The sequence below is a fragment of the Pseudophryne corroboree genome, chromosome 3 (genome assembly GCF_028390025.1).
Source record: "Pseudophryne corroboree isolate aPseCor3 chromosome 3, aPseCor3.hap2, whole genome shotgun sequence".
Classification (NCBI taxonomy): Eukaryota; Metazoa; Chordata; class Amphibia; order Anura; family Myobatrachidae; genus Pseudophryne; species Pseudophryne corroboree.
In genome coordinates, this window is record NC_086446.1 from 113377439 (window position 1) to 113400327 (window position 22889).

Consider the following 22889-nt stretch of genomic DNA (forward strand, 5'->3'; position numbering starts at 1 on the left):
TTAGCTTCCAAGATCAGATGAGATTGGGCGTATCCAGTGTGGTGTGGCTGTAGATGAGCTTTGTGGTTTCTGTTAGAACTTTTCTACTTCTAACTACTGGTTCATAAATGAATACGTTGAAAATGGAATGCATCAACAGAACGGTGTTGGCAGTATAAAAATATCTACAGCACCTTGTATTCCCAGTTGGTCTCCCATCCAAGTACTAACCAGGCCCAACACTGCTTAGCTTCCAAGATCAGATGAGATTGGGCATATCCAGTGTGGTGTGGCTGTAGATGAGCTTTGTGGTTTCTGTTAGAACTTTTCTACTTCTAACTACTGGTTCATAAATGAATACGTTTGAAAATGGAATGCATCAACAGAACGGTGTTGGCAGTATAAAAATATCTACAGCACCTTGTATTCCCAGGTGGTCTCCCATCCAAATACTAACCAGACCCAACACTGCTTAGCTTCCAAGATCAGATGAGATTGGGCGTATCCAGTGTGGTGTGGCTGTAGATGAGCTTTGTGATTTCTGTTAGAACTTTTCTACTTCTAACTACTGGTTCATAAATGAATACGTTTGAAAATGGAATGCATCAACAGAACGGTGTTGGCAGTATAAAAATATCTACAGCACCTTGTATTCCCAGGTGGTTTCCCATCCAAGTACTAACCAGGCCCAACACTGCTTAGCTTCCAAGATCAGATGAGATTGGACATATCCAGTGTGGTGTGGCTGTAGATGAGCTTGGTGGTTTCTGTTAGAACTTTTCTACTTCTAACTACTGGTTCATAAATGAAAACGTTTGAAAATGGAATGCATCAACAGAACAGTGTTGGCAGTATAAAAATATCTACAGCACCTTGTATTCCCAGGTGGTCTCCCATCCAAGTACTAACCAGGCCCAACACTGCTTAGCTTCCAAGATCAGATGAGATTGGGCGTATCTAGTGTGGTGTTGCTGTAGATGAGTTTTCTAGTTTCTGTTAGAACTTTTCTACTTCTAACTACTGGTTCATAAATGAATACATTTGAAAATGGAATGCATCAACAGAACGGTGTTGGCAGTATAAAAATATCTACAGCACCTTGTATTCCCAGGTGGTCTCCCATCCAAGTACTAACCAGGCCCAACACTGCTTAGCTTTCAAGATCAGATGAGATTGGGCGTATCCATTGTGGTGTGGCTGTAGATAAGCTTTGTGGTTTCTGTTAGAACTTTTCTACTTATAACTACTGGTTCATAAATGAATACGTTTGAAAATGGAATGCATAAACAGAACGGTGTTGGCAGTATTAAAATATCTACAGCACCTTGTATTCCCAGGTGGTCTCCCATCCAAGTACTAACCAGGCCCAACACTGCTTAGCTTCCAAGATCAGATGAGATTGGGCGTATCCAGTGTGGTGTGGCTGTAGATGAGCTTTGTGGTCTCTGTTAGAACTTTTCTACTTCTAACTACTGGTTCATAAATGAATACGTTTGAAAATTGAATGCATCAACAGAACGGTGTTGGCAGTATACAAATATCTACAGCACCTTGTATTCCCAGGTGGTCTCCCATGCAAGTACTAACCAGGCCCAACACTGCTTAGCTTCCAAGATCATATGAGATTGTGCGTATCCAGTGTGGTTTGGATGTAGATGAGCTTTGTGGTTTCTGTTAGAACTTTTCTACTTCTAACTACTGGTTCATAAATGAATACGTTTGAAAATGGAATGCATCAACAGAACGGTGTTGGCAGTATAAAAATATCTACAGCACCTTGTATTCCCAGGTGGTCTCCCATCCAAGTACTAACCAGGCCCAACACTGCTTTGCTTCCAAGATCAGATGAGATTAGGCGTATCCAGTGCGGTGTTGCTGTAGATGAGCATTGTGGTTTCTGTTAGAACTTTTCTACTTCTAACTACTGGTTCATAAATGAACACTTTTTAAAATGGAATGCATCAACAGAACGGTGTTGGCAGTATAAAAATATCTACAGCACCTTGTATTCCCAGGTGGTCTCCCATCCAAGTACTAACCAGGCCCAACACTGCTTAGCTTCCAAGATCAGATGAGATTGGGCGTATCCAGTGTGGTGTGGCTGTAGATGAGCTTTATGGTTTCTGTTAGAACTTTTCTACTTCTAACTACTGGTTCATAAATGAATACGTTTGAAAATGGAATGCTTCAACAGAACGGTGTTGGCAGTATAAAAATATCTACAGCACCTTGTATTCCCAGGTGGTCTCCCATCCTAGTACTAACCAGGCACAACACTGCTTAGCTTCCAAGATCAGATGAGATTGGGCGTATCCAGTGTGGTTTGGATGTAGATGAGCTTTGTGGTTTCTGTTAGAACTTTTCTACTTCTAACTACTGGTTCATAAATGAATACGTTTTAAAATGGAATGCATCAACAGAACGGTGTTGGCAGTATAAAAATATCTAGAGCACCTTGTATTCCCAGGTGGTCTCCCATCTAAGTACTAACCAGGACCAACACTGCTTAGCTTCCAAGATCAGATGAGATTGGGCGTATCCAGTGTAGTGTGGCTGTAGATGAGCTTTGTGGTTTCTGTTAGAACTTTTCTACTTCTAACTACTGGTTCATAAATGAATACGTTTGAAAATGGAATGCATAAACAGAACGGTGTTGGCAGTATAAAAATATCTACAGCACCTTGTATTCCCAGGTGGTCTCCCATCCAAGCACTAACCAGGCCCAACACTACTTAACTTACAAGATCAGACGAGATTGGGCGTATCCATTGTGGTGTGGCTGTAGATAAGCTTTGTGGTTTCTGTTAGAACTTTTCTACTTATAACTACTGGTTCATAAATAAATACGTTTGAAAATGGAATGCATCAACAGAACGGTGTTGGCAGTATAAAAATATCTACAGCACCTTGTATTCCCAGGTGGTCTCCCATCCAAGTACTAACCAGGCCCAACACTGCTTTGCTTCCAAGATCAGATGAGATTGGGCGTATCCAGTGCGGTGTGGCTGTAGATGAGCTTTATGGTTTCTGTTAGAACTTTTCTACTTCTAACTACTGGTTTATAAATGAATACGTTTGAAAATGGAATGCTTCAACAGAACGGTGTTGGCAGTTTAAAAATATCTACAGCACCTTGTATTCCCAGGTGGTCTCCCATCCAAGTACTAACCAGGCACAACACTGCTTAGCTTCCAAGATCAGATGAGATTGGGCGTATCCAGTGTGGTTTGGATGTAAATGAGCTTTGTGGTTTCTGTTAGAACTTTTCTACTTCTAACTACTGGTTCATAAATGAATACGTTTTAAAATGGAATGCATCAACAAAACGGTGTTGGCAGTATAAAAATATCTACAGCACTTTGTATTCCCAGGTGGTCTCCCATCTAAGTACTAACCAGGCCCAACACTGCTTAGCTTCCAAGATCAGATGAGATTGGGCATATCCAGTGTGGTGTGGCTGTAGATGAGCTTTGTGGTTTCTGTTAGAACTTTTCTACTTCTAACGACTGGTTCATAAATGAATACGTTTGAAAATGGAATGCATAAACAGAACGGTGTTGGCAGTATAAAAATTTCTACAGCACCTTGTATTCCCAGGTGGTCTCCCATTCAAGTACTAACCAGGTCCAACACTGCTTAGCTTCCAAGATCAGATGAGATTGGGCGTATCCAGTGTGGTGTGGCTGTAGATGAGCTTTGTGGTTTCTGTTAGAACTGTTCTACATCTAACTACTGGATCATAAATGATTTCGTTTGAAAATGGAATGCATCAACAGAATGGTGTTGGCAGTATAAAAATATCTACAGCACCTTGTATTCCCAGGTGGTCTCCCATCCAAGTACTAACCAGGCCCAACACTGCTTAGCTTCCAAGATCAGATGAGATTGGGTGTATCCAGTGTGGTTTGGCTGTAGATGAGCTTTGTGGTTTCTGCTAGAACTTTTCTACTTCTAACTACTGGTTCATAAATAAGTACGTTTGAAAATGGAATGCATCAACAGAACTGTGTTGGCAGTATAAAAATATCTACAGCACCTTGTATTTCCAGGTGGTTTCCCATCCAAGTACTAACCAGGCCCAACACTGCTTAGCTTCCAAGATCAGATGAGATTGGGCGTATCCAGTGTGGTTTGGATGTAGATGAGCTTTGTGGTTTCTGTTAGAACTTTTCTACTTCTAACTACTGGTTCATAAATGAATACGTTTGAAAATGGAATGCATCAACAGAACGGTGTTGGCAGTATAAAAATATCTACAGCACCTTGTATTCCCAGGTGGTCTCCCATCCAAGTACTAACCAGGCCCAACACTGCTTAGCTTCCAAAATCAGATGAGATTGGGCGTATCCAGTGTGGTGTGGCTGTAAATGAGCTTTGTGATTTCTGTTAGAACTTTTCTACTTCTAACTACTGGTTCATAAATGAATACGTTTGAAAATGGAATGCATCAACAGAACGGTGTTGGCAGTATAAAAATATCTACAGCACCTTGTATTCCCAGGTGGTCTCCCATCCAAGTACTAACCAGGCCCAACACTGCTTAGCTTCCAAGATCAGATGAGATTGGGTGTATCCAGTGTGGTGTGGCTGTAGATGAGCTTTGTGGTTTCTGTTAGAACTTTTCTACTTCTAACTACTGGTTCATAAATGAATACGTTTGAAAATGGAATGCATCAACAGAACGGTGTTGGCAGTATAAAAATATCTACAGCACCTTGTATTCCCAGGTGGTCTCCCATCCAAGTACTAACCAGGCCCAACACTGCTTAGCTTCCAAGATCAGATGAGATTGGGTGTATCCAGTGTGGTGTGGCTGTAGATGAGCTTTGTGGTTTCTGTTAGAACTTTTCTACTTCTAACTACTGGTTCATAAATGAATTTGTTTGAAAATGGAATGCATCAACAGAACGGTGTTGGCAGTATAAAAATATCTACAGCACCTTGTATTCCCAGTTGGTCTCCCATCCAAGTACTAACCAGGCCCAACACTGCTTAGCTTCCAAGATCAGATGAGTTTGGGCGTATCCAATGTGGTGTGGCTGGAGATGAGCTGTGTGGTTTCTGTTAGAACTTTTCTACTTCTAACTACTGGTTCATAAATGAATACGTTTGAAAATGGAATGCATCAACAGAACGGTGTTGGCAGTATAAAAATATCTACAGCACCTTGTATTCCCAGGTGGTCTCCCATCCAAGTACTAACCAGGCCCAACACTGCTTAGCTTCCAAAATCAGATGAGATTGGGTGTATCCAGTGTTGCGTGGCTGTAGGTGAGCTTTGTGGTTTCTGTTAGAACTTGTCTACTTCTAACTACTGGTTCATAAATGAATACGTTTGAAAATGGAATGCATCAACAGAACGGTGTTGGCAGTATAAAAATATCTACAGCACCTTGTATTCCCAGGTGGTCTTTCATCCAAGTACTAACCAGGCCCAACACTGCTTTGCTTCCAAGATCAGATGATATTGGGCGTATCCAGTGCGGTGTTGCTGTAGATGAGCTTTGTGGTTTCTGTTAGAACTTTTCTACTTCTAACTACTGGTTCATAAATGAATACGTTTGAAAATGGAATGCATCAACAGAACGGTGTTGGCAGTATAAAAATATCTACAGCACCTTGTATTCCCAGGTGGTCTCCCATCCAAGTACTAACCAGGCCCAACACTGCTTAGCTTCCAAGATCAGATGAGATTGGGCGTATCTAGTGTGGTGTTGCTGTAGATGAGTTTTCTAGTTTCTGTTAGAACTTTTCTACTTCTATCTACTGGTTCATAAATGAATACGCTTGAAAATGGAATGCATCAACAGAACGGTGTTGGCAGTATAAAAATATCTACAGCACCTTGTATTCCCAGGTGGTCTCCCATCCAAGTACTAACCAGGCCCAACACTGCTTAGCTTTCAAGATCAGATGAGATTGGGCGTATCCATTGTGGTGTGGCTGTAGATAAGCTTTGTGGTTTCTGTTAGAACTTTTCTACTTATAACTACTGGTTCATAAATAAATACGTTTGAAAATGGAATGCATCAACAGAACGGTGTTGGCAGTATAAAAATATCTACAGCACCTTGTATTCCCAGGTGGTCTCCCATCCAAGTACTAACCAGGCCCAACACTGCTTTGCTTCCAAGATCAGATGAGATTGGGCGTATCCAGTGCGGTGTGGCTGTAGATGAGCTTTATGGTTTCTGTTAGAACTTTTCTACTTCTAACTACTGGTTTATAAATGAATACGTTTGAAAATGGAATGCTTCAACAGAACGGTGTTGGCAGTTTAAAAATATCTACAGCACCTTGTATTCCCAGGTGGTCTCCCATCCAAGTACTAACCAGGCACAACACTGCTTAGCTTCCAAGATCAGATGAGATTGGGCGTATCCAGTGTGGTTTGGATGTAAATGAGCTTTGTAGTTTCTGTTAGAACTTTTCTACTTCTAACTACTGGTTCATAAATGAATACGTTTTAAAATGGAATGCATCAACAAAACGGTGTTGGCAGTATAAAAATATCTACAGCACTTTGTATTCCCAGGTGGTCTCCCATCTAAGTACTAACCAGGCCCAACACTGCTTAGCTTCCAAGATCAGATGAGATTGGGCATATCCAGTGTGGTGTGGCTGTAGATGAGCTTTGTGGTTTCTGTTAGAACTTTTCTACTTCTAACGACTGGTTCATAAATGAATACGTTTGAAAATGGAATGCATAAACAGAACGGTGTTGGCAGTATTAAAATATCTACAGCACCTTGTATTCCCAGGTGGTCTCCCATCCAAGTACTAACCAGGCCCAACACTGCTTAGCTTCCAAGATCAGATGAGATTGGGCATATCCAGTGTGGTGTGGCTGTAGATGAGCTTTGTGGTCTCTGTTAGAACTTTTCTACTTCTAACTAGTGATGAGCGAGGTTCGGTTTTACTCGGTTTTACTCGGTTTTACTCGGTTCTCAAAACGGCATCTTATTGGCTATCCAAAACACGTGACATCCGTGAGCCAATAAGATACCGTTTTGAGAACCGAGTAAAACCGAGTAAAACCGAATCCGCTCATCACTACTTCTAACTACTGGTTCATAAATGAATACGTTTGAAAATGGAATGCATCAACAGAACGGTGTTGGCAGTATACTAATATCTACAGCACCTTGTATTCCCAGGTGGTCTCCCATCCAAGTACTAACCAGGCCCAACACTGCTTAGCTTCCACGATCAGATGAGATTGGGCATATCCAGTGTGGTGTGGCTGTAGATGAGACTTGTGTTTTCTGTTAGAACTTTTCTACTTCTGACTACTGGTTCATAAATGAACACTTTTTAAAATGGAATGCATCAACAGAACGGTGTTGGCAGTATAAAAATATCTACAGCACCTTGTATTCCCAGGTGGTCTCCCATCCAAGTACTAACCAGGCCCAACACTGCTTAGCTTCCAAGATCAGATGAGATTGGGCGTATCCAGTGTGGTGTGGCTGTAGATGAGCTTTATGGTTTCTGTTAGAACTTTTCTACTTCTAACTACTGGTTCATAAATGAATACGTTTGAAAATGGAATGCTTAATCAGAACGGTGTTGGCAGTATAAAAATATCTACAGCACCTTGTATTCCCAGGTGGTCTCCCATCCTAGTACTAACCAGGTACAACACTGCTTAGCTTCCAAGATCAGATAAGATTGGGCGTATCCAGTGTGGTTTGGATGTAGATGAGCTTTGTGGTTTCTGTTAGAACTTTTCTACTTCTAACTACTGGTTCATAAATGAATACGTTTTAAAATAAAATGCATCAACAGAACGGTGTTGGCAGTATAAAAATATCTACAGCACCTTGTATTCCCAGGTGGTCTCCCATCTAAATACTAACCAGGCCCAACACTGCTTAGCTTCCAAGATCAGATGAGATTGGGCGTATCCAGTGTGGTGTGGCTGTAGATGAGCTTTGTGGTTTCTGTTAGAACTTTTCTACTTCTAACTACTGGTTCATAAATGAATACGTTTGAAAATGGAATGCATCAACAGAACGGTGCTGGCAGTATAAAAATATCTACAGCACCTTGTATTCCCAGGTGGTCTCCCATCCAAGTACTAACCAGGCCCAACACTGTTTAGCTTCCAAGATCAGATGAGATTGGGCGTATCCAGTGTGGTGTGGCTGTAGATGAGCTTTGTGGTTTCTGTTAGAACTTTTCTACTTCTGACTACTGGTTCATAAATGAATACGTTTGAAAACGGAATGCATCAACAGAACGGTGTTGGCAGTATAAAAATATCTACAGCACCTTGTATTCCCAGGTGGTCTCCCATCCAAGTACTAACCAGGCCCAACACTGCTTAGCTTCCACGATCAGATGAGATAGGGCGCATCCAGTGTGGTGTGGCTGTAGACGAGATTTGTGCTTTCTGTTAGAACTTTTCTACTTCTAACTACTGGTTCATAAATGTATACGTTTGAAAATGGAATGCATCAACAGAACGGTGTTGGCAGTATAAAAATATCTACAGCACTTTGTATTCCCAGGTGGTCTCCCATCCAAGCACTAACCAGGCCCAACACTGCTTAGCTTACAAGATCAGACGAGATTGGGCGTATCCAGTGTGGTGTGGCTGTAGATGAGCTTTATGGTTTCTATTAGAACTTTTCTACTTCTAACTACTGGTTCATAAATGAATATGTTTTAAAATGGAATGCATCAACAGAACGGTGTTGGCAGTATAAAAATTTCTACAGCACCTTGTACTCCCAGGTGGTCTCCCATCCAAGTACTAACCAGGTCCAACACTGCTTAGCTTCCAAGATCAGATGAGATTGGGCGTATCCAGTGTGGTGTGGCTGTAGATGAGCTTTGTGGTTTCTGTTAGAACTGTTCTACTTCTAACTACTGGTTCATAAATGATTTCGTTTGAAAATGGAATGCATCAACAGAATGGTGTTGGCAGTATAAAAATATCTACAGCACCTTGTATTCCCAGGTGGTCTCCAATCCAAGTACTAACCAGGCCCAACACTGCTTAGCTTCCAAGATCAGATGAGATTGGGTGTACCCAGTATGGTTTGGCTGTAGATGAGCTTTGTGGTTTCTGCTAGAACTTTTCTACTTCTAACTACTGGTTCATAAATAAGTACGTTTGAAAATGGAATGCATCAACAGAACTGTGTTGGCAGTAAAAAAATATCTACAGCACCTTGTATTCCCAGGTGGTTTCCCATCCAAGTACTAACCAGGCCCAACACTGCTTAGCTTCCAAGATCAGATGAGATTGGGCATATCCAGTGTGGTGTGGCTGTAGATGAGCTTTGTGGTTTCTGTTAGAACTTTTCTACTTCTAACGACTGGTTCATAAATGAATACGTTTGAAAATGGAATGCATAAACAGAACGGTGTTGGCAGTATTAAAATATCTACAGCACCTTGTATTCCCAGGTGGTCTCCCATCCAAGTACTAACCAGGCCCAACACTGCTTAGCTTCCAAGATCAGATGAGATTGGGCATATCCAGTGTGGTGTGGCTGTAGATGAGCTTTGTGGTCTCTGTTAGAACTTTTCTACTTCTAACTACTGGTTCATAAATGAATACGTTTGAAAATGGAATGCATCAACAGAACGGTGTTGGCAGTATACTAATATCTACAGCACCTTGTATTCCCAGGTGGTCTCCCATCCAAGTACTAACCAGGCCCAACACTGCTTAGCTTCCACAATCAGATGAGATTGGGCATATCCAGTGTGGTGTGGCTGTAGATGAGATTTGTGTTTTCTGTTAGAACTTTTCTACTTCTAACTACTGGTTCATAAATGAACACTTTTTAAAATGGAATGCATCAACAGAACGGTGTTGGCAGTATAAAAATATCTACAGCACCTTGTATTCCCAGGTGGTCGCCTATCTAAGTACTAACCAGGCCCAACACTGCTTAGTTTCCAAGATCAGATGAGATTGGGCGTATCCAGTGTGGTGTGGCTGTAGATGAGCTTTGTGGTTTCTGTTAGAACTTTTCTACTTCTAACTACTGGTTCATAAATGAATACGTTTGAAAATGGAATGCATAAACAGAACGGTGTTGGCAGTATTAAAATATCTACAGCACCTTGTATTCCCAGGTGGTCTCCCATCCAAGTACTAACCAGGCCCAACACTGTTTAGCTTCCAAGATCAGATGAGATTGGGCGTATCCAGTGTGGTGTAGCTGTAGACGAGATTTGTGCTTTCTGTTAGAACTTTTCTACTTCTAACTACTGGTTCATAAATGTATACGTTTGAAAATGGAATGCATCAACAGAACGGTGTTGGCAGTATAAAAATATCTACAGCACTTTGTATTCCCAGGTGGTCTCCCATCCAAGCACTAACCAGGCCCAACACTGCTTAGCTTACAAGATCAGACGAGATTGGGCGTATCCAGTGTGGTGTGGCTGTAGATGAGCTTTATGGTTTCTATTAGAACTTTTCTACTTCTAACTACTGGTTCATAAATGAATATGTTTTAAAATGGAATGCATCAACAGAACGGTGTTGGCAGTATAAAAATTTCTACAGCACCTTGTACTCCCAGGTGGTCTCCCATCCAAGTACTAACCAGGTCCAACACTGCTTAGCTTCCAAGATCAGATGAGATTGGGCGTATCCAGTGTGGTGTGGCTGTAGATGAGCTTTGTGGTTTCTGTTAGAACTGTTCTACTTCTAACTACTGGTTCATAAATGATTTCGTTTGAAAATGGAATGCATCAACAGAATGGTGTTGGCAGTATAAAAATATCTACAGCACCTTGTATTCCCAGGTGGTCTCCAATCCAAGTACTAACCAGGCCCAACACTGCTTAGCTTCCAAGATCAGATGAGATTGGGTGTACCCAGTATGGTTTGGCTGTAGATGAGCTTTGTGGTTTCTGCTAGAACTTTTCTACTTCTAACTACTGGTTCATAAATAAGTACGTTTGAAAATGGAATGCATCAACAGAACTGTGTTGGCAGTAAAAAAATATCTACAGCACCTTGTATTCCCAGGTGGTTTCCCATCCAAGTACTAACCAGGCCCAACACTGCTTAGCTTCCAAGATCAGATGAGATTGGGCATATCCAGTGTGGTGTGGCTGTAGATGAGCTTTGTGGTTTCTGTTAGAACTTTTCTACTTCTAACGACTGGTTCATAAATGAATACGTTTGAAAATGGAATGCATAAACAGAACGGTGTTGGCAGTATTAAAATATCTACAGCACCTTGTATTCCCAGGTGGTCTCCCATCCAAGTACTAACCAGGCCCAACACTGCTTAGCTTCCAAGATCAGATGAGATTGGGCATATCCAGTGTGGTGTGGCTGTAGATGAGCTTTGTGGTCTCTGTTAGAACTTTTCTACTTCTAACTACTGGTTCATAAATGAATACGTTTGAAAATGGAATGCATCAACAGAACGGTGTTGGCAGTATACTAATATCTACAGCACCTTGTATTCCCAGGTGGTCTCCCATCCAAGTACTAACCAGGCCCAACACTGCTTAGCTTCCACAATCAGATGAGATTGGGCATATCCAGTGTGGTGTGGCTGTAGATGAGATTTGTGTTTTCTGTTAGAACTTTTCTACTTCTAACTACTGGTTCATAAATGAACACTTTTTAAAATGGAATGCATCAACAGAACGGTGTTGGCAGTATAAAAATATCTACAGCACCTTGTATTCCCAGGTGGTCTCCTATCTAAGTACTAACCAGGCCCAACACTGCTTAGTTTCCAAGATCAGATGAGATTGGGCGTATCCAGTGTGGTGTGGCTGTAGATGAGCTTTGTGGTTTCTGTTAGAACTTTTCTACTTCTAACTACTGGTTCATAAATGAATACGTTTGAAAATGGAATGCATAAACAGAACGGTGTTGGCAGTATTAAAATATCTACAGCACCTTGTATTCCCAGGTGGTCTCCCATCCAAGTACTAACCAGGCCCAACACTGTTTAGCTTCCAAGATCAGATGAGATTGGGCGTATCCAGTGTGGTGTAGCTGTAGATGAGCTTTGTGGTTTCTGTTAGAACTTTTCTACTTCTAACTACTGGTTCATAAATGAATACGTTTGAAAATGGAATGCATCAACAGAACGGTGTTGGCAGTATAAAAATATCTACAGCACCTTGTATTCCCAGGTGGTCTCCCATCCAAGTACTAACCAGGCCCAACACTGCTTAGCTTCCACGATCAGATGAGATAGGGCTCATCCAGTGTGGTGTGGCTGTAGATGAGATTTGTGTTTTCTGTTAGAACTTTTCTACTTCTAACTACTGGTTCATAAATGTATACGTTTGAAAATGGAATGCATCAACAGAACGGTGTTGGCAGTATAAAAATATCTACAGCACCTTGTATTCCCAGGTGGTCTCCCATCCAAGCACTAACCAGGCCCAACACTGCTTAGCTTACAAGATCAGACGAGATTGGGCGTATCCAGTGTGGTGTGGCTGTAGATGAGCTTTATGGTTTCTATTAGAACTTTTCTACTTCTAACTACTGGTTCATAAATGAATATGTTTTAAAATGGAATGCATCAACAGAACGGTGTTGGCAGTATAAAAATTTCTACAGCACCTTGTACTCCCAGGTGGTCACCCATCCAAGTACTAACCAGGTCCAACACTGCTTAGCTTCCAAGATCAGATGAGATTGGGCGTATCCAGTGTGGTGTGGCTGTAGATGAGCTTTGTGGTTTCTGTTAGAACTGTTCTACTTCTAACTACTGGTTCATAAATGATTTCGTTTGAAAATGGAATGCATCAACAGAATGGTGTTGGCAGTATAAAATATCTACAGCACCTTGTATTCCCAGGTGGTCTCCCATCCAAGTACTAACCAGGCCCAACACTGCTTAGCTTCCAAGATCAGATGAGATTGGGTGTATCCAGTATGGTTTGGCTGTAGATGAGCTTTGTGGTTTCTGCTAGAACTTTTCTACTTCTAACTACTGGTTCATAAATAAGTACGTTTGAAAATGGAATGCATCAACAGAACTGTGTTGGCAGTATAAAAATATCTACAGCACCTTGTATTCCCAGGTGGTTTCCCATCCAAGTACTAACCAGGCCCAACACTGCTTAGCTTCCAAGATCAGATGAGATTGGGCGTATCCAGTGTGGTTTGGATGTAGATGAGCTTTGTGGTTTCTGTTAGAACTTTTCTACTTCTAACTACTGGTTCATAAATGAATACGTTTGAAAATGGAATGCATCAACAGAACGGTGTTGGCAGTATAAAAATATCTACAGCACCTTGTATTCCCAGGGGGTCTCCCATCCAAGTACTAACCAGGCCCAACACTGCTTAGCTTCCAAAATCAGATGAGATTGGGCGTATCCAGTGTGGTGTGGCTGTAGATGAGCTTTGTGATTTCTGTTAGAACTTTTCTACTTCTAACTACTGGTTCATAAATGAATACATTTGAAAATGGAATGCATCAACAGAACGGTGTTGGCAGTATAAAAATATCTACAGCACCTTGTATTCCCAGGTGGTCTCTGATCCAAGTACTAACCAGGCCCAACACTGCTTAGCTTCCAAGATCAGATGAGATTGGGTGTATCCAGTGTGGTGTGGCTGTAAATGAGCTTTGTGGTTTCTGTTAGAACTTTTCTACTTCTAACTACTGGTTCATAAATGAATTTGTTTGAAAATGGAATGCATCAACAGAACGGTGTTGGCAGTATAAAAATATCTACAGCACCTTGTATTCCCAGTTGGTCTCCCATCCAAGTACTAACCAGGCCCAACACTGCTTAGCTTCCAAGATCAGATGAGTTTGGGCGTATCCAATGTGGTGTGGCTGGAGATGAGCTGTGTGGTTTCTGTTAGAACTTTTCTACTTCTAACTACTGGTTCATAAATGAATACGTTTGAAAATGGAATGCATCAACAGAACGGTGTTGGCAGTATAAAAATATCTACAGCACCTTGTATTCCCAGGTGGTTTCCCATCCAAGTACTAACCAGGCCCAACACTGCTTAGCTTCCAAAATCAGATGAGATTGGGTGTATCCAGTGTTGCGTGGCTGTAGATGAGCTTTGTGGTTTCTGTTAGAACTTGTCTACTTCTAACTACTGGTTCATAAATGAATACGTTTGAAAATGGAATGCATCAACAGAACGGTGTTGGCAGTATAAAAATATCTACAGCACCTTGTATTCCCAGGTGGTCTTTCATCCAAGTACTAACCAGGCCCAACACTGCTTTGCTTCCAAGATCAGATGAGATTGGGCGTATCCAGTGCGGTGTTGCTGTAGATGAGCTTTGTGGTTTCTGTTAGAACTTTTCTACTTCTAACTACTGGTTCATAAATGAATACGTTTGAAAATGGAATGCATCAACAGAACGGTGTTGGCAGTATAAAAATATCTACAGCACCTTGTATTCCCAGGTGGTCTCCCATCCAAGTACTAACCAGGCCCAACACTGCTTAGCTTCCAAGATCAGATGAGATTGGGCGTATCCAGTGTGGTGTTGCTGTAGATGAGTTTTCTGGTTTCTGTTAGAACTTTTCTACTTCTAACTACTGGTTCATAAATGAATACGTTTGAAAATGGAATGCATCAACAGAACGGTGTTGGCAGTATAAAAATATCTACAGCACCTTGTATTCCCAGGTGGTCTCCCATCCAAGTACTAACCAGGCCCAACACTGCTTTGCTTCCAAGATCAGATGAGATTGGGCGTATCCAGTGCGGTGTGGCTGTAGATGAGCTTTATGGTTTCTGTTAGAACTTTTCTACTTCTAACTACTGGTTTATAAATGAATACGTTTGAAAATGGAATGCTTCAACAGAACGGTGTTGGCAGTTTAAAAATATCTACAGCACCTTGTATTCCCAGGTGGTCTCCCATCCAAGTACTAACCAGGCACAACACTGCTTAGCTTCCAAGATCAGATGAGATTGGGCGTATTCAGTGTGGTTTGGATGTAGATGAGCTTTGTGGTTTCTGTTAGAACTTTTCTACTTCTAACTACTGGTTCATAAATGAATACGTTTTAAAATGGAATGCATCAACAGAACGGTGTTGGCAGTATAAAAATATCTACAGCACCTTGTATTCCCAAGTGGTCTCCCATCTAAGTACTAACCAGGCCCAACACTGCTTAGCTTCCAAGATCAGATGAGATTGGGCATATCCAGTGTGTTGTGGCTGTAGATGAGCTTTGTGGTTTCTGTTAGAACTTTTCTACTTCTAACGACTGGTTCATAAATGAATACGTTTGAAAATGGAATGCATAAACAGAACGGTGTTGGCAGTATTAAAATATCTACAGCACCTTGTATTCCCAGGTGGTCTCCCATCCAAGTACTAACCAGGCCCAACACTGCTTAGCTTCCAAGATCAGATGAGATTGGGCATATCCAGTGTGGTGTGGCTGTAGATGAGCTTTGTGGTCTCTGTTAGAACTTTTCTACTTCTAACTACTGGTTCATAAATGAATACGTTTGAAAATGGAATGCATCAACAGAACGGTGTTGGCAGTATAAAAATATCTACAGCACCTTGTATTCCCAGGTGGTCTCCCATCCAAGTACTAACCAGGCCCAACACTGCTTAGCTTCCACGATCAGATGAGATTGGGCATATCCAGTGTGGTGTGGCTGCAGATGAGATTTGTGTTTTCTGTTAGAACTTTTCTACTTCTAACTACTGGTTCATAAATGAATACGTTTGAAAATGGAATGCATCAACAGAACGGTGTTGGCAGTATAAAAATATCTACAGCACCTTGTATTCCCAGGTGGTCTCCCATCCAAGCACTAACCAGGCCCAACACTGCTTAGCTTCCAAGATCAGACGAGATTGGGCGTATCCAGTACGGTGTGGCTGTAGATGAGCTTTGTGTTTTCTATTAGAACTTTTCTACTTCTAACTACTGGTTCATAAATGAGTACGTTTGAAAATGGAATGCATCAACAGAACGGTGTTGGCAGTATAAAAATTTCTACAGCACCTTCTATTCCCAGGTGGTCTCCCATCCAAGTACTAACCAAGTCCAACACTGCTTAGCTTCCAAGATCAGATGAGATTGGGCGTATCCAGTGTGGTGTGGCTGTAGCTGAGCTTTGAGGTTTCTGTTAGAACTGTTCTACTTCTAACTACTGGTTCATAAATGATTTCGTTTGAAAATGGAATGCATCAACAGAACGGTGTTTTCAGTATAAAAATATCTACAGCACCTTGTATTCCCAGGTGGTCTCCCATCCTAGTACTAACCAAGCCCAACACTACTTAGCTTCCAAGATCAGATGAGATTGGGCGTATCCAGTGTTGTTTGGATGTAGATGAGCTTTGTGGTTTCTGTTAGAACTTTTCTACTTCTAACTACTGGTTCATAAATGAATACATTTGAAAATGGAATGCATCAACAGAACGGTGTTGGCAGTATAAAAATATCTACAGCACCTTGTATTCCCAGGTGGTCTTTCATCCAAGTACTAACCAGGCCCAACACTGCTTTGCTTCCAAGATCAGATGAGATTGGGCGTATCCAGTGCGGTGTTGCTGTAGATGAGCTTTGTGGTTTCTGTTAGAACTTTTCTACTTCTAACTACTGGTTCATAAATGAATACGTTTGAAAATGGAATGCATCAACAGAACGGTGTTGGCAGTATAAAAATATCTACAGCACCTTGTATTCCCAGGTGGTCTCCCATCAAAGTACTAACCAGGCCCAACACTGCTTAGCTTCCAAGATCAGATGAGATTGGGCGTATCCAGTGTGGTGTTGCTGTAGATGAGTTTTCTGGTTTCTGTTAGAACTTTTCTACTTCTAACTACTGGTTCATAAATGAATACGTTTGAAAATGGAATGCATCAACAGAACGGTGTTGGCAGTATAAAAATATCTACAGCACCTTGTATTCCCAGGTGGTCTCCCATCCAAGTACTAACCAGGCCCAACACTGCTTTGCTTCCAAGATCAGATGAGATTGGGCGTATCCATTGTGGTGTGGCTGTAGATGAGCTTTGTGATTTCTGTTAGAACTTTTCTACTTCTAACTACTGGTTCATAAATGAATACGTTTGAAAATGGAATGCATCAACAGAACGGTGTTGGCAGTATAAAAATATCTACAGCACCTTGTATTTCCAGGTGGTCTCCCATCCAAGTACTAACCTGGCCCAACACTGCTTAACTTCCAAGATCAGATGAGATTGGGCGTATCCAGTGTGGCGTGGCTGTAGATGAGCTTTGTGGTTTCTGTTAGAACTTGTCTACTACTAACTACTGGTTCATAAATGAAAACGTTTGAAAATGGAATGCATCAACAGAACGGTGTTGGCAGTATAAAAATATCTACAGCACCTTGTATTCCCAGGTGGTCTCCCATCCAAGTACTTACCAGGCCCAACACTGCTTAGCTTCCACGATCAGATGAGATTGGGCGTATCCAGTGTGGTGTGGCTGTAGATGAGCTTAGTGGTTTCTATTAGAACTTTTCTACTTCTAACTACTGGTTCATAAATGAATATGTTTGAAAATGGAATGCATCAACAGAACGGTGTTGGCAGTATAAAAATTTCTATAGCACCTTGTATTCCCAGGTGGTCTCCCATCCAAGTACTAACCAGGTCCAACACTGCTTAGCTTCCAAGATCAGATGAGATTGGGCGTATCCAGTGTGGTGTGGCTGTAGATGAGCTTTGTGGTTTCTGTTAGAACTGTTCTACTTCTAACTACTGGTTCATAAATGAATACGTTTGAAAATGGAATGCATCAACAGAACGGTGTTGGCAGTATAAAAATATCTACAGCACCTTGTATTCCCAGGTGGTCTCCCATCCAAGTACTAACCAGGCCCAACACTGCTTGGCTTCCAAGACCAGATGAGATTGGGCATATCCAGTGTGGTGTGGCTGTAGATGAGCTTTGTGGTTTCTGTTAGAACTTTTCTACTTCTAACTACTGGTTCATAAATGAAAACATTTGAAAATGGAATGCATCAACAGAACGGTGTTGGCAGTATAAAAATATCTACAGCACCTTGTATTCCCAGGTGGTCTCCCATCCAAGCACTAACCAGGCCCAACACTGCTTAGCTTCCAAGATCAGACGAGATTAGGCGTATCCAGTGTGGTGTGGCTGTAGATGAGTTTAGTGGTTTCTATTAGAACTTTTCTACTTCTAACTACTGGTTCATAAATGAATATGTTCGAAAATTGAATGCATCAACAGAACAGTGTTGGCAGTATAAAAATTTCTATAGCACCTTGTATTCCCAGGTGGTCTCCCATCCAAGTACTAACCAGGTCCAACACTGCTTAGCCTCCAAGATCAGATGAGATTGGGCGTATCCAGTGTGGTGTGGCTGTAGATGAGCTTTGTGGTTTCTGTTAGAACTGTTCTACTTCTAACTACTGGTTCATAAATGAATACGTTTGAAAATGGAATGCATCAACAGAACGGTGTTGGCAGTATAAAAATATCTACAGCACCTTGTATTCCTAGGTGGTCTCCCATCCAAGAACTAACCAGGCCCAACACTGCTTAGCTTCCAAGATCAGATGAGATTGGGCATATCCAGTGTGGTGTGGCTGTAGATGAGCTTTGTGGTTTCTGTTAGAACTTTTCTACTTCTAACTACTGGTTCATAAATGAATACGTATGAAAATGGAATGCATCTACAGAACGGTGTTGGCAGTATAAAAATATCTACAGCACCTTGTATTCCCAGTTGGTCTCCCATCCAAGTACTAACCAGGCCCAACACTGTTTAGCTTCCAAGATAAGATGAGTTTGGGCGTATCCAATGTGGTGTGGCTGTAGATGAGCTGTGTGGTTTCTGTTAGAACTTTTCTACTTCTAACTACTGGTTCATAAATGAATACGTTTGAAAATGGAATGCATCTACAGAACGGTGTTGGCAGTATAAAAATATCTACAGCACCTTGTATTCCCAGTTGGTCTCCCATCCAAGTACTAACCAGGCCCAACACTGTTTAGCTTCCAAGATAAGATGAGTTTGGGCGTATCCAATGTGGTGTGGCTGTAGATGAGCTGTGTGGTTTCTGTTAGAACTTTTCTACTTCTAACTACTGGTTCATAAATGAATACGTTTGAAAATGGAATGCATCAACAGAACGGTGTTGGCAGTATAAAAATATCTACAGCACCTTGTATTCCCAGGTGGTCTCCTATCCAGGTACTAACAAGGCCCAACACTGCTTAGCTTCCAAGATAAGATGAGATTGGGCGTATCCAGTGTGGTGTGGCTGTAGATAAGCTTTGTGGTTTCTGTTAGAACTTTTCTACTTCTAACTACTGGTTCATAAATGAGTACGTTTGAAAATGGAATGCATCAACAGAACGGTGTTGGCAGTATGAAAATATCTACAGCACCTTGTATTCCCAGGTGGTCTCCCATCCAAGTACTAACCAGGCCCAACACTGCTTAGCTTCCAAGATCAGATGAGATTGGGCGTATCCAGTGTGGTGTGGCTGTAGATGAGTTTTGTGGTTTCTGCTAGAACTTTTCTACTTCTAACTACTGGTTCATAAATAAGTACGTTTGAAAATGGAATGCATCAACAGAACGGTGTTGGCAGTATTAAAATATCTACAGCACCTTGTATTCCCAGGTGGTCTCCCATCCAAGTACTAACCAGGCCCAACACTGCTTAGCTTCCAAGATCAGATGAGATTGGACGTATCCAGTGTGGTTTGGATGTAGATGAGCTTTGCGGTTTCTGTTAGAACTTTTCTACTTCTAACTACTGGTTCATAAATGAATACATTTGAAAATGGAATGCATCAACATAACGGTGTTGGCAGTATAAAAATATCTACAGCACCTTGTATTCCCAGGTGGTCTCCCATCCAAGTACTAACCAGGCCCAACACTGCTTAGCTTCCAAGATCAGATGAGATTGGGCGTATCCATTGTGGTGTGGCTGTAGATGAGCTTTGTGATTTCTGTTAGAACTTTTCTACTTCTAACTACTGGTTCATAAATGAATACATTTGAAAATGGAATGCATCAACAGAACGGTGTTGACAGTATAAAAATATCTACAGCACCTTGTATTCCCAGGTGGTCTCCCATCCAAGTACTAACCAGGCCCAACACTGCTTAGCTTCCAAGATCTGATGAGATTGGGCGTATCCAGTATGGAGTGGCTGTAGATGAGCTTTGTGGTTTCTGTTAGAACTTTTCTACTTCTAACTACTGGTTCATAAATGAATAAGTTTGAAAATGGAATGCATCAACAGAACGGTGTTGGCAGTATAAAAATATCTACAGCACCTTGTATTCCCAGGTGGTCTCCCATCCAAGTACTAACCAGGCCCAACACTGCTTAGCTTCCATTATCAGATGTGATTGGGCGTACCCAGTGTGGTGTGGCTGTAGATGACCTTTGTGGTTTCTGTTAGAACTTTTCTACTTCTAACTACTGGTTCATAAATGAATACGTTTGAAAATGGAATGCATCAACAGAACGGTGTTGGCAGTATAAAAATATCTACAGCACCTTGTATTCCCAGGTGGTCTCCCATCCAAGTACTAACCAGGCCCAACACTGCTTAACTTCCAAGATCAGATGAGATTGGGCGTATCCAGTGTGGCGTGGCTGTAGATGAGCTTTGTGTTTTCTGTTAGAACTTGTCTACTACTAACTACTGGTTCATAAATGAAAACGTTTGAAAATGGAATGCATCAACAGAACGGTGTTGGCAGTATAAAAATATCTACAGCACCTTGTATTCCCAGGTGGTCTCCCATCCAAGTACTTACCAGGCCCAACACTGCTTAGCTTCCACGATCAGATGAGATTGGGCGTATCCAGTGTGGTGTGGCTGTAGATGAGCTTTGTGTTTTCTGTTAGAACTTTTCTACTTCTAACTACTGGTTCATAAATGAATACGTTTGAAAATGGAATGCATCAACAGAACGGTGTTGGCAGTATAAAAATATCTACAGCACCTTGTATTCCCAGGTGGTCTCCTATCCAAGTACTAACCAGGACCAACACTGCTTAGCTTCCAAGATAAGATGAGATTGGGCGTATCCAGTGTGGTGTGGCTGTAGATGAGCTTTGTGGTTTCTGTTAGAACTTTTCTACTTCTAACTACTGGTTCATAAATGAATACGTTTGAAAATGGAATGCATCAACAGAATGGTGTTGGCAGTATAAAAATATCTACAGCACCTTGTATTCCCAGGTAGTTTCCCATCCAAGCACTAACCAGGCCCAACACTGCTTAGCTTCCAAGATCAGACGAGATTGGGCGTATTCAGTGTGGTGTGGCTGTAGATGAGCTTAGTGGTTTCTATTAGAACTTTTCTACTTCTAACTACTGGTTCATAAATGAATATGTTTGAAAATGGAATGCATCAACAGAACGGTGTTGGCAGTATAAAAATTTCTATAGCACCTTGTATTCCCAGGTGGTCTCCCATCCAAGTACTAACCAGGTCCAACACTGCTTAGCTTCCAAGATCAGATGAGATTGGGCGTATCCAGTGTGGTGTGGCTGTAGATGAGCTTTGTGGTTTCTGTTAGAACTGTTCTACTTCTAACTACTGGTTCATAAATGAATACGTTTGAAAATGGAATGCATCAACAGAACGGTGTTGGCAGTATAAAAATATCTACAGCACCTTGTATTCCCAGGTGGTCTCCCATCCAAGTACTAACCAGGCCCAACACTGCTTGGCTTCCAAGACCAGATGAGATTGGGCATATCCAGTGTGGTGTGGCTGTAGATGAGCTTTGTGGTTTCTGTTAGAACTTTTCTACTTCTAACTACTGGTTCATAAATGAAAACATTTGAAAATGGAATGCATCAACAGAACGGTGTTGGCAGTATAAAAATATCTACAGCACCTTGTATTCCCAGGTGGTCTCCCATCCAAGTACTAACCAGGCCCAACACTGCTTAACTTCCAAGATCAGATGAGATTGGGCGTATCCAGTGTGGCGTGGCTGTAGATGAGCTTTGTGGTTTCTGTTAGAACTTGTCTACTACTAACTACTGGTTCATAAATGAAAACGTTTGAAAATGGAATGCATCAACAGAACGGTGTTGGCAGTATAAAAATATCTACAGCACCTTGTATTCCCAGGTGGTCTCCCATCCAAGTACTTACCAGGCCCAACACTGCTTAGCTTCCACGATCAGATGAGATTGGGCGTATCCAGTGTGGTGTGGCTGTAGATGAGCTTTGTGTTTTCTGTTAGAACTTTTCTACTTCTAACTACTGGTTCATAAATGAATACGTTTGAAAATGGAATGCATCAACAGAACGGTGTTGGCAGTATAAAAATATCTACAGCACCTTGTATTCCCAGGTGGTCTCCCATCCAAGCACTAACCAGGCCCAACACTGCTTAGCTTCCAAGATCAGACGAGATTAGGCGTATCCAGTGTGGTGTGGCTGTAGATGAGTTTAGTGGTTTCTATTAGAACTTTTCTACTTCTAACTACTGGTTCATAAATGAATATGTTCGAAAATTGAATGCATCAACAGAACAGTGTTGGCAGTATAAAAATTTCTATAGCACCTTGTATTCCCAGGTGGTCTCCCATCCAAGTACTAACCAGGTCCAACACTGCTTAGCCTCCAAGATCAGATGAGATTGGGCGTATCCAGTGTGGTGTGGCTGTAGATGAGCTTTGTGGTTTCTGTTAGAACTGTTCTACTTCTAACTACTGGTTCATAAATGAATACGTTTGAAAATGGAATGCATCAACAGAACGGTGTTGGCAGTATAAAAATATCTACAGCACCTTGTATTCCCAGGTGGTCTCCCATCCAAGAAATAACCAGGCCCAACACTGCTTAGCTTCCAAGATCAGATGAGATTGGGCGTATCTAGTGTGGTGTGGCTGTAGATGAGCTTTGTGGTTTCTGTTAGAACTTTTCTACTTCTAACTACTGGTTCATAAATGAATACGTATGA

The 22889-nt window shown here is 41.6% G+C and overlaps 62 non-coding genes and 39 pseudogenes across 62 annotated transcripts in view; all 101 read right to left on the reverse strand.

The window, feature by feature from the left end:
• Positions 1 to 55, reverse strand: part of LOC135067521 (5S ribosomal RNA) — a 119-nt gene extending 64 nt beyond the window's left edge. The window contains exon 1 of the ribosomal RNA XR_010253734.1: positions 1 to 55. This exon is cut by the window's left edge and continues 64 nt beyond it. This is a non-coding gene — a ribosomal RNA (5S ribosomal RNA).
• A 106-nt stretch (positions 56 to 161) lies between these two features.
• LOC135065165 (5S ribosomal RNA) lies at positions 162 to 280 on the reverse strand. Its single transcript, XR_010251453.1, has one exon. It is a non-coding gene; the product is annotated as a 5S ribosomal RNA (ribosomal RNA).
• Positions 281 to 387: 107 nt separating this feature from the next.
• On the reverse strand, positions 388 to 506 carry LOC135069189 (5S ribosomal RNA). The gene has a single exon (XR_010255377.1). It is a non-coding gene; the product is annotated as a 5S ribosomal RNA (ribosomal RNA).
• A 107-nt stretch (positions 507 to 613) lies between these two features.
• Positions 614 to 732, reverse strand: LOC135070797 (5S ribosomal RNA). The gene has a single exon (XR_010256949.1). It is a non-coding gene; the product is annotated as a 5S ribosomal RNA (ribosomal RNA).
• A 107-nt stretch (positions 733 to 839) lies between these two features.
• On the reverse strand, positions 840 to 958 carry LOC135068310 (5S ribosomal RNA). Its single transcript, XR_010254514.1, has one exon. It is a non-coding gene; the product is annotated as a 5S ribosomal RNA (ribosomal RNA).
• A 107-nt stretch (positions 959 to 1065) lies between these two features.
• LOC135069709 (5S ribosomal RNA) lies at positions 1066 to 1184 on the reverse strand. Its single transcript, XR_010255891.1, has one exon. It is a non-coding gene; the product is annotated as a 5S ribosomal RNA (ribosomal RNA).
• A 107-nt stretch (positions 1185 to 1291) lies between these two features.
• On the reverse strand, positions 1292 to 1410 carry LOC135067533 (5S ribosomal RNA). The gene has a single exon (XR_010253745.1). It is a non-coding gene; the product is annotated as a 5S ribosomal RNA (ribosomal RNA).
• A 107-nt stretch (positions 1411 to 1517) lies between these two features.
• LOC134892342 (5S ribosomal RNA) lies at positions 1518 to 1636 on the reverse strand (annotated as a pseudogene).
• Positions 1637 to 1743: 107 nt separating this feature from the next.
• Positions 1744 to 1862, reverse strand: LOC135071050 (5S ribosomal RNA). Its single transcript, XR_010257192.1, has one exon. It is a non-coding gene; the product is annotated as a 5S ribosomal RNA (ribosomal RNA).
• Positions 1863 to 1969: 107 nt separating this feature from the next.
• Positions 1970 to 2088, reverse strand: LOC135067544 (5S ribosomal RNA). The gene has a single exon (XR_010253756.1). It is a non-coding gene; the product is annotated as a 5S ribosomal RNA (ribosomal RNA).
• A 107-nt stretch (positions 2089 to 2195) lies between these two features.
• On the reverse strand, positions 2196 to 2314 carry LOC134887524 (5S ribosomal RNA; annotated as a pseudogene).
• A 107-nt stretch (positions 2315 to 2421) lies between these two features.
• LOC134892122 (5S ribosomal RNA) lies at positions 2422 to 2540 on the reverse strand (annotated as a pseudogene).
• A 107-nt stretch (positions 2541 to 2647) lies between these two features.
• Positions 2648 to 2766, reverse strand: LOC134893624 (5S ribosomal RNA; annotated as a pseudogene).
• Positions 2767 to 2873: 107 nt separating this feature from the next.
• Positions 2874 to 2992, reverse strand: LOC135060931 (5S ribosomal RNA). The gene has a single exon (XR_010247326.1). It is a non-coding gene; the product is annotated as a 5S ribosomal RNA (ribosomal RNA).
• Positions 2993 to 3099: 107 nt separating this feature from the next.
• On the reverse strand, positions 3100 to 3218 carry LOC134890465 (5S ribosomal RNA; annotated as a pseudogene).
• A 107-nt stretch (positions 3219 to 3325) lies between these two features.
• LOC134884425 (5S ribosomal RNA) lies at positions 3326 to 3444 on the reverse strand. Its single transcript, XR_010168573.1, has one exon. It is a non-coding gene; the product is annotated as a 5S ribosomal RNA (ribosomal RNA).
• Positions 3445 to 3551: 107 nt separating this feature from the next.
• LOC135069997 (5S ribosomal RNA) lies at positions 3552 to 3670 on the reverse strand. Its single transcript, XR_010256174.1, has one exon. It is a non-coding gene; the product is annotated as a 5S ribosomal RNA (ribosomal RNA).
• A 107-nt stretch (positions 3671 to 3777) lies between these two features.
• LOC134889196 (5S ribosomal RNA) lies at positions 3778 to 3896 on the reverse strand. The gene has a single exon (XR_010171220.1). It is a non-coding gene; the product is annotated as a 5S ribosomal RNA (ribosomal RNA).
• Positions 3897 to 4003: 107 nt separating this feature from the next.
• On the reverse strand, positions 4004 to 4122 carry LOC134888882 (5S ribosomal RNA; annotated as a pseudogene).
• Positions 4123 to 4229: 107 nt separating this feature from the next.
• Positions 4230 to 4348, reverse strand: LOC135066673 (5S ribosomal RNA). The gene has a single exon (XR_010252913.1). It is a non-coding gene; the product is annotated as a 5S ribosomal RNA (ribosomal RNA).
• Positions 4349 to 4455: 107 nt separating this feature from the next.
• Positions 4456 to 4574, reverse strand: LOC135066794 (5S ribosomal RNA). Its single transcript, XR_010253034.1, has one exon. It is a non-coding gene; the product is annotated as a 5S ribosomal RNA (ribosomal RNA).
• Positions 4575 to 4681: 107 nt separating this feature from the next.
• On the reverse strand, positions 4682 to 4800 carry LOC135066910 (5S ribosomal RNA). The gene has a single exon (XR_010253145.1). It is a non-coding gene; the product is annotated as a 5S ribosomal RNA (ribosomal RNA).
• Positions 4801 to 4907: 107 nt separating this feature from the next.
• Positions 4908 to 5026, reverse strand: LOC134890928 (5S ribosomal RNA; annotated as a pseudogene).
• Positions 5027 to 5133: 107 nt separating this feature from the next.
• On the reverse strand, positions 5134 to 5252 carry LOC134891421 (5S ribosomal RNA; annotated as a pseudogene).
• A 107-nt stretch (positions 5253 to 5359) lies between these two features.
• LOC134895538 (5S ribosomal RNA) lies at positions 5360 to 5478 on the reverse strand (annotated as a pseudogene).
• A 107-nt stretch (positions 5479 to 5585) lies between these two features.
• Positions 5586 to 5704, reverse strand: LOC135068312 (5S ribosomal RNA). The gene has a single exon (XR_010254516.1). It is a non-coding gene; the product is annotated as a 5S ribosomal RNA (ribosomal RNA).
• A 107-nt stretch (positions 5705 to 5811) lies between these two features.
• LOC135069710 (5S ribosomal RNA) lies at positions 5812 to 5930 on the reverse strand. The gene has a single exon (XR_010255892.1). It is a non-coding gene; the product is annotated as a 5S ribosomal RNA (ribosomal RNA).
• A 107-nt stretch (positions 5931 to 6037) lies between these two features.
• On the reverse strand, positions 6038 to 6156 carry LOC135060932 (5S ribosomal RNA). The gene has a single exon (XR_010247327.1). It is a non-coding gene; the product is annotated as a 5S ribosomal RNA (ribosomal RNA).
• A 107-nt stretch (positions 6157 to 6263) lies between these two features.
• On the reverse strand, positions 6264 to 6382 carry LOC134890466 (5S ribosomal RNA; annotated as a pseudogene).
• A 107-nt stretch (positions 6383 to 6489) lies between these two features.
• On the reverse strand, positions 6490 to 6608 carry LOC134884427 (5S ribosomal RNA). Its single transcript, XR_010168575.1, has one exon. It is a non-coding gene; the product is annotated as a 5S ribosomal RNA (ribosomal RNA).
• Positions 6609 to 6715: 107 nt separating this feature from the next.
• On the reverse strand, positions 6716 to 6834 carry LOC135059006 (5S ribosomal RNA). Its single transcript, XR_010245426.1, has one exon. It is a non-coding gene; the product is annotated as a 5S ribosomal RNA (ribosomal RNA).
• A 277-nt stretch (positions 6835 to 7111) lies between these two features.
• Positions 7112 to 7230, reverse strand: LOC135071009 (5S ribosomal RNA). Its single transcript, XR_010257153.1, has one exon. It is a non-coding gene; the product is annotated as a 5S ribosomal RNA (ribosomal RNA).
• Positions 7231 to 7337: 107 nt separating this feature from the next.
• Positions 7338 to 7456, reverse strand: LOC135067555 (5S ribosomal RNA). The gene has a single exon (XR_010253767.1). It is a non-coding gene; the product is annotated as a 5S ribosomal RNA (ribosomal RNA).
• A 107-nt stretch (positions 7457 to 7563) lies between these two features.
• Positions 7564 to 7682, reverse strand: LOC134893776 (5S ribosomal RNA; annotated as a pseudogene).
• Positions 7683 to 7789: 107 nt separating this feature from the next.
• Positions 7790 to 7908, reverse strand: LOC135064212 (5S ribosomal RNA). Its single transcript, XR_010250523.1, has one exon. It is a non-coding gene; the product is annotated as a 5S ribosomal RNA (ribosomal RNA).
• A 107-nt stretch (positions 7909 to 8015) lies between these two features.
• Positions 8016 to 8134, reverse strand: LOC134902019 (5S ribosomal RNA). Its single transcript, XR_010175497.1, has one exon. It is a non-coding gene; the product is annotated as a 5S ribosomal RNA (ribosomal RNA).
• Positions 8135 to 8241: 107 nt separating this feature from the next.
• Positions 8242 to 8360, reverse strand: LOC134887891 (5S ribosomal RNA; annotated as a pseudogene).
• Positions 8361 to 8467: 107 nt separating this feature from the next.
• Positions 8468 to 8586, reverse strand: LOC134893312 (5S ribosomal RNA; annotated as a pseudogene).
• A 107-nt stretch (positions 8587 to 8693) lies between these two features.
• LOC135069600 (5S ribosomal RNA) lies at positions 8694 to 8812 on the reverse strand. Its single transcript, XR_010255779.1, has one exon. It is a non-coding gene; the product is annotated as a 5S ribosomal RNA (ribosomal RNA).
• Positions 8813 to 8919: 107 nt separating this feature from the next.
• Positions 8920 to 9038, reverse strand: LOC134886662 (5S ribosomal RNA). Its single transcript, XR_010170741.1, has one exon. It is a non-coding gene; the product is annotated as a 5S ribosomal RNA (ribosomal RNA).
• A 107-nt stretch (positions 9039 to 9145) lies between these two features.
• On the reverse strand, positions 9146 to 9264 carry LOC135063781 (5S ribosomal RNA). The gene has a single exon (XR_010250104.1). It is a non-coding gene; the product is annotated as a 5S ribosomal RNA (ribosomal RNA).
• A 107-nt stretch (positions 9265 to 9371) lies between these two features.
• LOC135059007 (5S ribosomal RNA) lies at positions 9372 to 9490 on the reverse strand. The gene has a single exon (XR_010245427.1). It is a non-coding gene; the product is annotated as a 5S ribosomal RNA (ribosomal RNA).
• Positions 9491 to 9597: 107 nt separating this feature from the next.
• On the reverse strand, positions 9598 to 9716 carry LOC134889621 (5S ribosomal RNA; annotated as a pseudogene).
• A 107-nt stretch (positions 9717 to 9823) lies between these two features.
• LOC134888298 (5S ribosomal RNA) lies at positions 9824 to 9942 on the reverse strand (annotated as a pseudogene).
• A 107-nt stretch (positions 9943 to 10049) lies between these two features.
• On the reverse strand, positions 10050 to 10168 carry LOC135066059 (5S ribosomal RNA). The gene has a single exon (XR_010252319.1). It is a non-coding gene; the product is annotated as a 5S ribosomal RNA (ribosomal RNA).
• Positions 10169 to 10275: 107 nt separating this feature from the next.
• On the reverse strand, positions 10276 to 10394 carry LOC134893313 (5S ribosomal RNA; annotated as a pseudogene).
• A 107-nt stretch (positions 10395 to 10501) lies between these two features.
• LOC135069601 (5S ribosomal RNA) lies at positions 10502 to 10620 on the reverse strand. Its single transcript, XR_010255780.1, has one exon. It is a non-coding gene; the product is annotated as a 5S ribosomal RNA (ribosomal RNA).
• A 107-nt stretch (positions 10621 to 10727) lies between these two features.
• Positions 10728 to 10846, reverse strand: LOC134886663 (5S ribosomal RNA). Its single transcript, XR_010170742.1, has one exon. It is a non-coding gene; the product is annotated as a 5S ribosomal RNA (ribosomal RNA).
• Positions 10847 to 10953: 107 nt separating this feature from the next.
• LOC135063782 (5S ribosomal RNA) lies at positions 10954 to 11072 on the reverse strand. Its single transcript, XR_010250105.1, has one exon. It is a non-coding gene; the product is annotated as a 5S ribosomal RNA (ribosomal RNA).
• Positions 11073 to 11179: 107 nt separating this feature from the next.
• Positions 11180 to 11298, reverse strand: LOC135059009 (5S ribosomal RNA). The gene has a single exon (XR_010245429.1). It is a non-coding gene; the product is annotated as a 5S ribosomal RNA (ribosomal RNA).
• A 107-nt stretch (positions 11299 to 11405) lies between these two features.
• LOC134889622 (5S ribosomal RNA) lies at positions 11406 to 11524 on the reverse strand (annotated as a pseudogene).
• A 107-nt stretch (positions 11525 to 11631) lies between these two features.
• LOC134887616 (5S ribosomal RNA) lies at positions 11632 to 11750 on the reverse strand (annotated as a pseudogene).
• Positions 11751 to 11857: 107 nt separating this feature from the next.
• LOC135062332 (5S ribosomal RNA) lies at positions 11858 to 11976 on the reverse strand. The gene has a single exon (XR_010248684.1). It is a non-coding gene; the product is annotated as a 5S ribosomal RNA (ribosomal RNA).
• Positions 11977 to 12083: 107 nt separating this feature from the next.
• On the reverse strand, positions 12084 to 12202 carry LOC134891115 (5S ribosomal RNA; annotated as a pseudogene).
• A 107-nt stretch (positions 12203 to 12309) lies between these two features.
• Positions 12310 to 12428, reverse strand: LOC134889110 (5S ribosomal RNA; annotated as a pseudogene).
• A 107-nt stretch (positions 12429 to 12535) lies between these two features.
• On the reverse strand, positions 12536 to 12654 carry LOC135067967 (5S ribosomal RNA). The gene has a single exon (XR_010254177.1). It is a non-coding gene; the product is annotated as a 5S ribosomal RNA (ribosomal RNA).
• A 106-nt stretch (positions 12655 to 12760) lies between these two features.
• Positions 12761 to 12879, reverse strand: LOC134901038 (5S ribosomal RNA). The gene has a single exon (XR_010174536.1). It is a non-coding gene; the product is annotated as a 5S ribosomal RNA (ribosomal RNA).
• Positions 12880 to 12986: 107 nt separating this feature from the next.
• Positions 12987 to 13105, reverse strand: LOC135069192 (5S ribosomal RNA). The gene has a single exon (XR_010255380.1). It is a non-coding gene; the product is annotated as a 5S ribosomal RNA (ribosomal RNA).
• Positions 13106 to 13212: 107 nt separating this feature from the next.
• On the reverse strand, positions 13213 to 13331 carry LOC135063421 (5S ribosomal RNA). Its single transcript, XR_010249753.1, has one exon. It is a non-coding gene; the product is annotated as a 5S ribosomal RNA (ribosomal RNA).
• A 107-nt stretch (positions 13332 to 13438) lies between these two features.
• On the reverse strand, positions 13439 to 13557 carry LOC134890432 (5S ribosomal RNA; annotated as a pseudogene).
• A 107-nt stretch (positions 13558 to 13664) lies between these two features.
• Positions 13665 to 13783, reverse strand: LOC134890930 (5S ribosomal RNA; annotated as a pseudogene).
• A 107-nt stretch (positions 13784 to 13890) lies between these two features.
• Positions 13891 to 14009, reverse strand: LOC134890603 (5S ribosomal RNA; annotated as a pseudogene).
• A 107-nt stretch (positions 14010 to 14116) lies between these two features.
• On the reverse strand, positions 14117 to 14235 carry LOC134891713 (5S ribosomal RNA; annotated as a pseudogene).
• A 107-nt stretch (positions 14236 to 14342) lies between these two features.
• Positions 14343 to 14461, reverse strand: LOC135059711 (5S ribosomal RNA). Its single transcript, XR_010246112.1, has one exon. It is a non-coding gene; the product is annotated as a 5S ribosomal RNA (ribosomal RNA).
• Positions 14462 to 14568: 107 nt separating this feature from the next.
• On the reverse strand, positions 14569 to 14687 carry LOC135060933 (5S ribosomal RNA). The gene has a single exon (XR_010247328.1). It is a non-coding gene; the product is annotated as a 5S ribosomal RNA (ribosomal RNA).
• Positions 14688 to 14794: 107 nt separating this feature from the next.
• LOC134888356 (5S ribosomal RNA) lies at positions 14795 to 14913 on the reverse strand (annotated as a pseudogene).
• Positions 14914 to 15020: 107 nt separating this feature from the next.
• Positions 15021 to 15139, reverse strand: LOC134887636 (5S ribosomal RNA; annotated as a pseudogene).
• A 107-nt stretch (positions 15140 to 15246) lies between these two features.
• LOC135059011 (5S ribosomal RNA) lies at positions 15247 to 15365 on the reverse strand. Its single transcript, XR_010245431.1, has one exon. It is a non-coding gene; the product is annotated as a 5S ribosomal RNA (ribosomal RNA).
• A 107-nt stretch (positions 15366 to 15472) lies between these two features.
• On the reverse strand, positions 15473 to 15591 carry LOC134887308 (5S ribosomal RNA; annotated as a pseudogene).
• Positions 15592 to 15698: 107 nt separating this feature from the next.
• Positions 15699 to 15817, reverse strand: LOC134885591 (5S ribosomal RNA). The gene has a single exon (XR_010169704.1). It is a non-coding gene; the product is annotated as a 5S ribosomal RNA (ribosomal RNA).
• A 107-nt stretch (positions 15818 to 15924) lies between these two features.
• Positions 15925 to 16043, reverse strand: LOC134892656 (5S ribosomal RNA; annotated as a pseudogene).
• Positions 16044 to 16150: 107 nt separating this feature from the next.
• LOC134892601 (5S ribosomal RNA) lies at positions 16151 to 16269 on the reverse strand (annotated as a pseudogene).
• Positions 16270 to 16376: 107 nt separating this feature from the next.
• LOC134891715 (5S ribosomal RNA) lies at positions 16377 to 16495 on the reverse strand (annotated as a pseudogene).
• A 107-nt stretch (positions 16496 to 16602) lies between these two features.
• Positions 16603 to 16721, reverse strand: LOC135061673 (5S ribosomal RNA). Its single transcript, XR_010248047.1, has one exon. It is a non-coding gene; the product is annotated as a 5S ribosomal RNA (ribosomal RNA).
• A 107-nt stretch (positions 16722 to 16828) lies between these two features.
• Positions 16829 to 16947, reverse strand: LOC135068576 (5S ribosomal RNA). The gene has a single exon (XR_010254772.1). It is a non-coding gene; the product is annotated as a 5S ribosomal RNA (ribosomal RNA).
• Positions 16948 to 17054: 107 nt separating this feature from the next.
• Positions 17055 to 17173, reverse strand: LOC135064765 (5S ribosomal RNA). The gene has a single exon (XR_010251065.1). It is a non-coding gene; the product is annotated as a 5S ribosomal RNA (ribosomal RNA).
• A 107-nt stretch (positions 17174 to 17280) lies between these two features.
• On the reverse strand, positions 17281 to 17399 carry LOC135069585 (5S ribosomal RNA). Its single transcript, XR_010255764.1, has one exon. It is a non-coding gene; the product is annotated as a 5S ribosomal RNA (ribosomal RNA).
• Positions 17400 to 17506: 107 nt separating this feature from the next.
• On the reverse strand, positions 17507 to 17625 carry LOC134886876 (5S ribosomal RNA). The gene has a single exon (XR_010170952.1). It is a non-coding gene; the product is annotated as a 5S ribosomal RNA (ribosomal RNA).
• Positions 17626 to 17732: 107 nt separating this feature from the next.
• On the reverse strand, positions 17733 to 17851 carry LOC135070645 (5S ribosomal RNA). The gene has a single exon (XR_010256801.1). It is a non-coding gene; the product is annotated as a 5S ribosomal RNA (ribosomal RNA).
• A 107-nt stretch (positions 17852 to 17958) lies between these two features.
• LOC134885656 (5S ribosomal RNA) lies at positions 17959 to 18077 on the reverse strand. Its single transcript, XR_010169766.1, has one exon. It is a non-coding gene; the product is annotated as a 5S ribosomal RNA (ribosomal RNA).
• Positions 18078 to 18184: 107 nt separating this feature from the next.
• Positions 18185 to 18303, reverse strand: LOC134891338 (5S ribosomal RNA; annotated as a pseudogene).
• A 107-nt stretch (positions 18304 to 18410) lies between these two features.
• Positions 18411 to 18529, reverse strand: LOC134886967 (5S ribosomal RNA; annotated as a pseudogene).
• Positions 18530 to 18636: 107 nt separating this feature from the next.
• Positions 18637 to 18755, reverse strand: LOC134893934 (5S ribosomal RNA; annotated as a pseudogene).
• Positions 18756 to 18862: 107 nt separating this feature from the next.
• LOC134893935 (5S ribosomal RNA) lies at positions 18863 to 18981 on the reverse strand (annotated as a pseudogene).
• Positions 18982 to 19088: 107 nt separating this feature from the next.
• LOC134886416 (5S ribosomal RNA) lies at positions 19089 to 19207 on the reverse strand. The gene has a single exon (XR_010170499.1). It is a non-coding gene; the product is annotated as a 5S ribosomal RNA (ribosomal RNA).
• Positions 19208 to 19314: 107 nt separating this feature from the next.
• Positions 19315 to 19433, reverse strand: LOC135067566 (5S ribosomal RNA). Its single transcript, XR_010253778.1, has one exon. It is a non-coding gene; the product is annotated as a 5S ribosomal RNA (ribosomal RNA).
• Positions 19434 to 19540: 107 nt separating this feature from the next.
• On the reverse strand, positions 19541 to 19659 carry LOC134885009 (5S ribosomal RNA). Its single transcript, XR_010169137.1, has one exon. It is a non-coding gene; the product is annotated as a 5S ribosomal RNA (ribosomal RNA).
• A 107-nt stretch (positions 19660 to 19766) lies between these two features.
• On the reverse strand, positions 19767 to 19885 carry LOC135062980 (5S ribosomal RNA). The gene has a single exon (XR_010249321.1). It is a non-coding gene; the product is annotated as a 5S ribosomal RNA (ribosomal RNA).
• Positions 19886 to 19992: 107 nt separating this feature from the next.
• Positions 19993 to 20111, reverse strand: LOC135065146 (5S ribosomal RNA). Its single transcript, XR_010251434.1, has one exon. It is a non-coding gene; the product is annotated as a 5S ribosomal RNA (ribosomal RNA).
• Positions 20112 to 20218: 107 nt separating this feature from the next.
• Positions 20219 to 20337, reverse strand: LOC134892036 (5S ribosomal RNA; annotated as a pseudogene).
• Positions 20338 to 20444: 107 nt separating this feature from the next.
• On the reverse strand, positions 20445 to 20563 carry LOC134901436 (5S ribosomal RNA). Its single transcript, XR_010174928.1, has one exon. It is a non-coding gene; the product is annotated as a 5S ribosomal RNA (ribosomal RNA).
• Positions 20564 to 20670: 107 nt separating this feature from the next.
• LOC135069586 (5S ribosomal RNA) lies at positions 20671 to 20789 on the reverse strand. Its single transcript, XR_010255765.1, has one exon. It is a non-coding gene; the product is annotated as a 5S ribosomal RNA (ribosomal RNA).
• Positions 20790 to 20896: 107 nt separating this feature from the next.
• Positions 20897 to 21015, reverse strand: LOC134893319 (5S ribosomal RNA; annotated as a pseudogene).
• Positions 21016 to 21122: 107 nt separating this feature from the next.
• Positions 21123 to 21241, reverse strand: LOC134889374 (5S ribosomal RNA; annotated as a pseudogene).
• A 107-nt stretch (positions 21242 to 21348) lies between these two features.
• Positions 21349 to 21467, reverse strand: LOC134886877 (5S ribosomal RNA). The gene has a single exon (XR_010170953.1). It is a non-coding gene; the product is annotated as a 5S ribosomal RNA (ribosomal RNA).
• A 107-nt stretch (positions 21468 to 21574) lies between these two features.
• Positions 21575 to 21693, reverse strand: LOC135070646 (5S ribosomal RNA). The gene has a single exon (XR_010256802.1). It is a non-coding gene; the product is annotated as a 5S ribosomal RNA (ribosomal RNA).
• Positions 21694 to 21800: 107 nt separating this feature from the next.
• On the reverse strand, positions 21801 to 21919 carry LOC134901437 (5S ribosomal RNA). The gene has a single exon (XR_010174929.1). It is a non-coding gene; the product is annotated as a 5S ribosomal RNA (ribosomal RNA).
• A 107-nt stretch (positions 21920 to 22026) lies between these two features.
• LOC135069588 (5S ribosomal RNA) lies at positions 22027 to 22145 on the reverse strand. Its single transcript, XR_010255767.1, has one exon. It is a non-coding gene; the product is annotated as a 5S ribosomal RNA (ribosomal RNA).
• Positions 22146 to 22252: 107 nt separating this feature from the next.
• Positions 22253 to 22371, reverse strand: LOC134885657 (5S ribosomal RNA). The gene has a single exon (XR_010169767.1). It is a non-coding gene; the product is annotated as a 5S ribosomal RNA (ribosomal RNA).
• A 107-nt stretch (positions 22372 to 22478) lies between these two features.
• Positions 22479 to 22597, reverse strand: LOC134891339 (5S ribosomal RNA; annotated as a pseudogene).
• Positions 22598 to 22704: 107 nt separating this feature from the next.
• Positions 22705 to 22823, reverse strand: LOC134891451 (5S ribosomal RNA; annotated as a pseudogene).
• Positions 22824 to 22889: the final 66 nt, after the last annotated feature.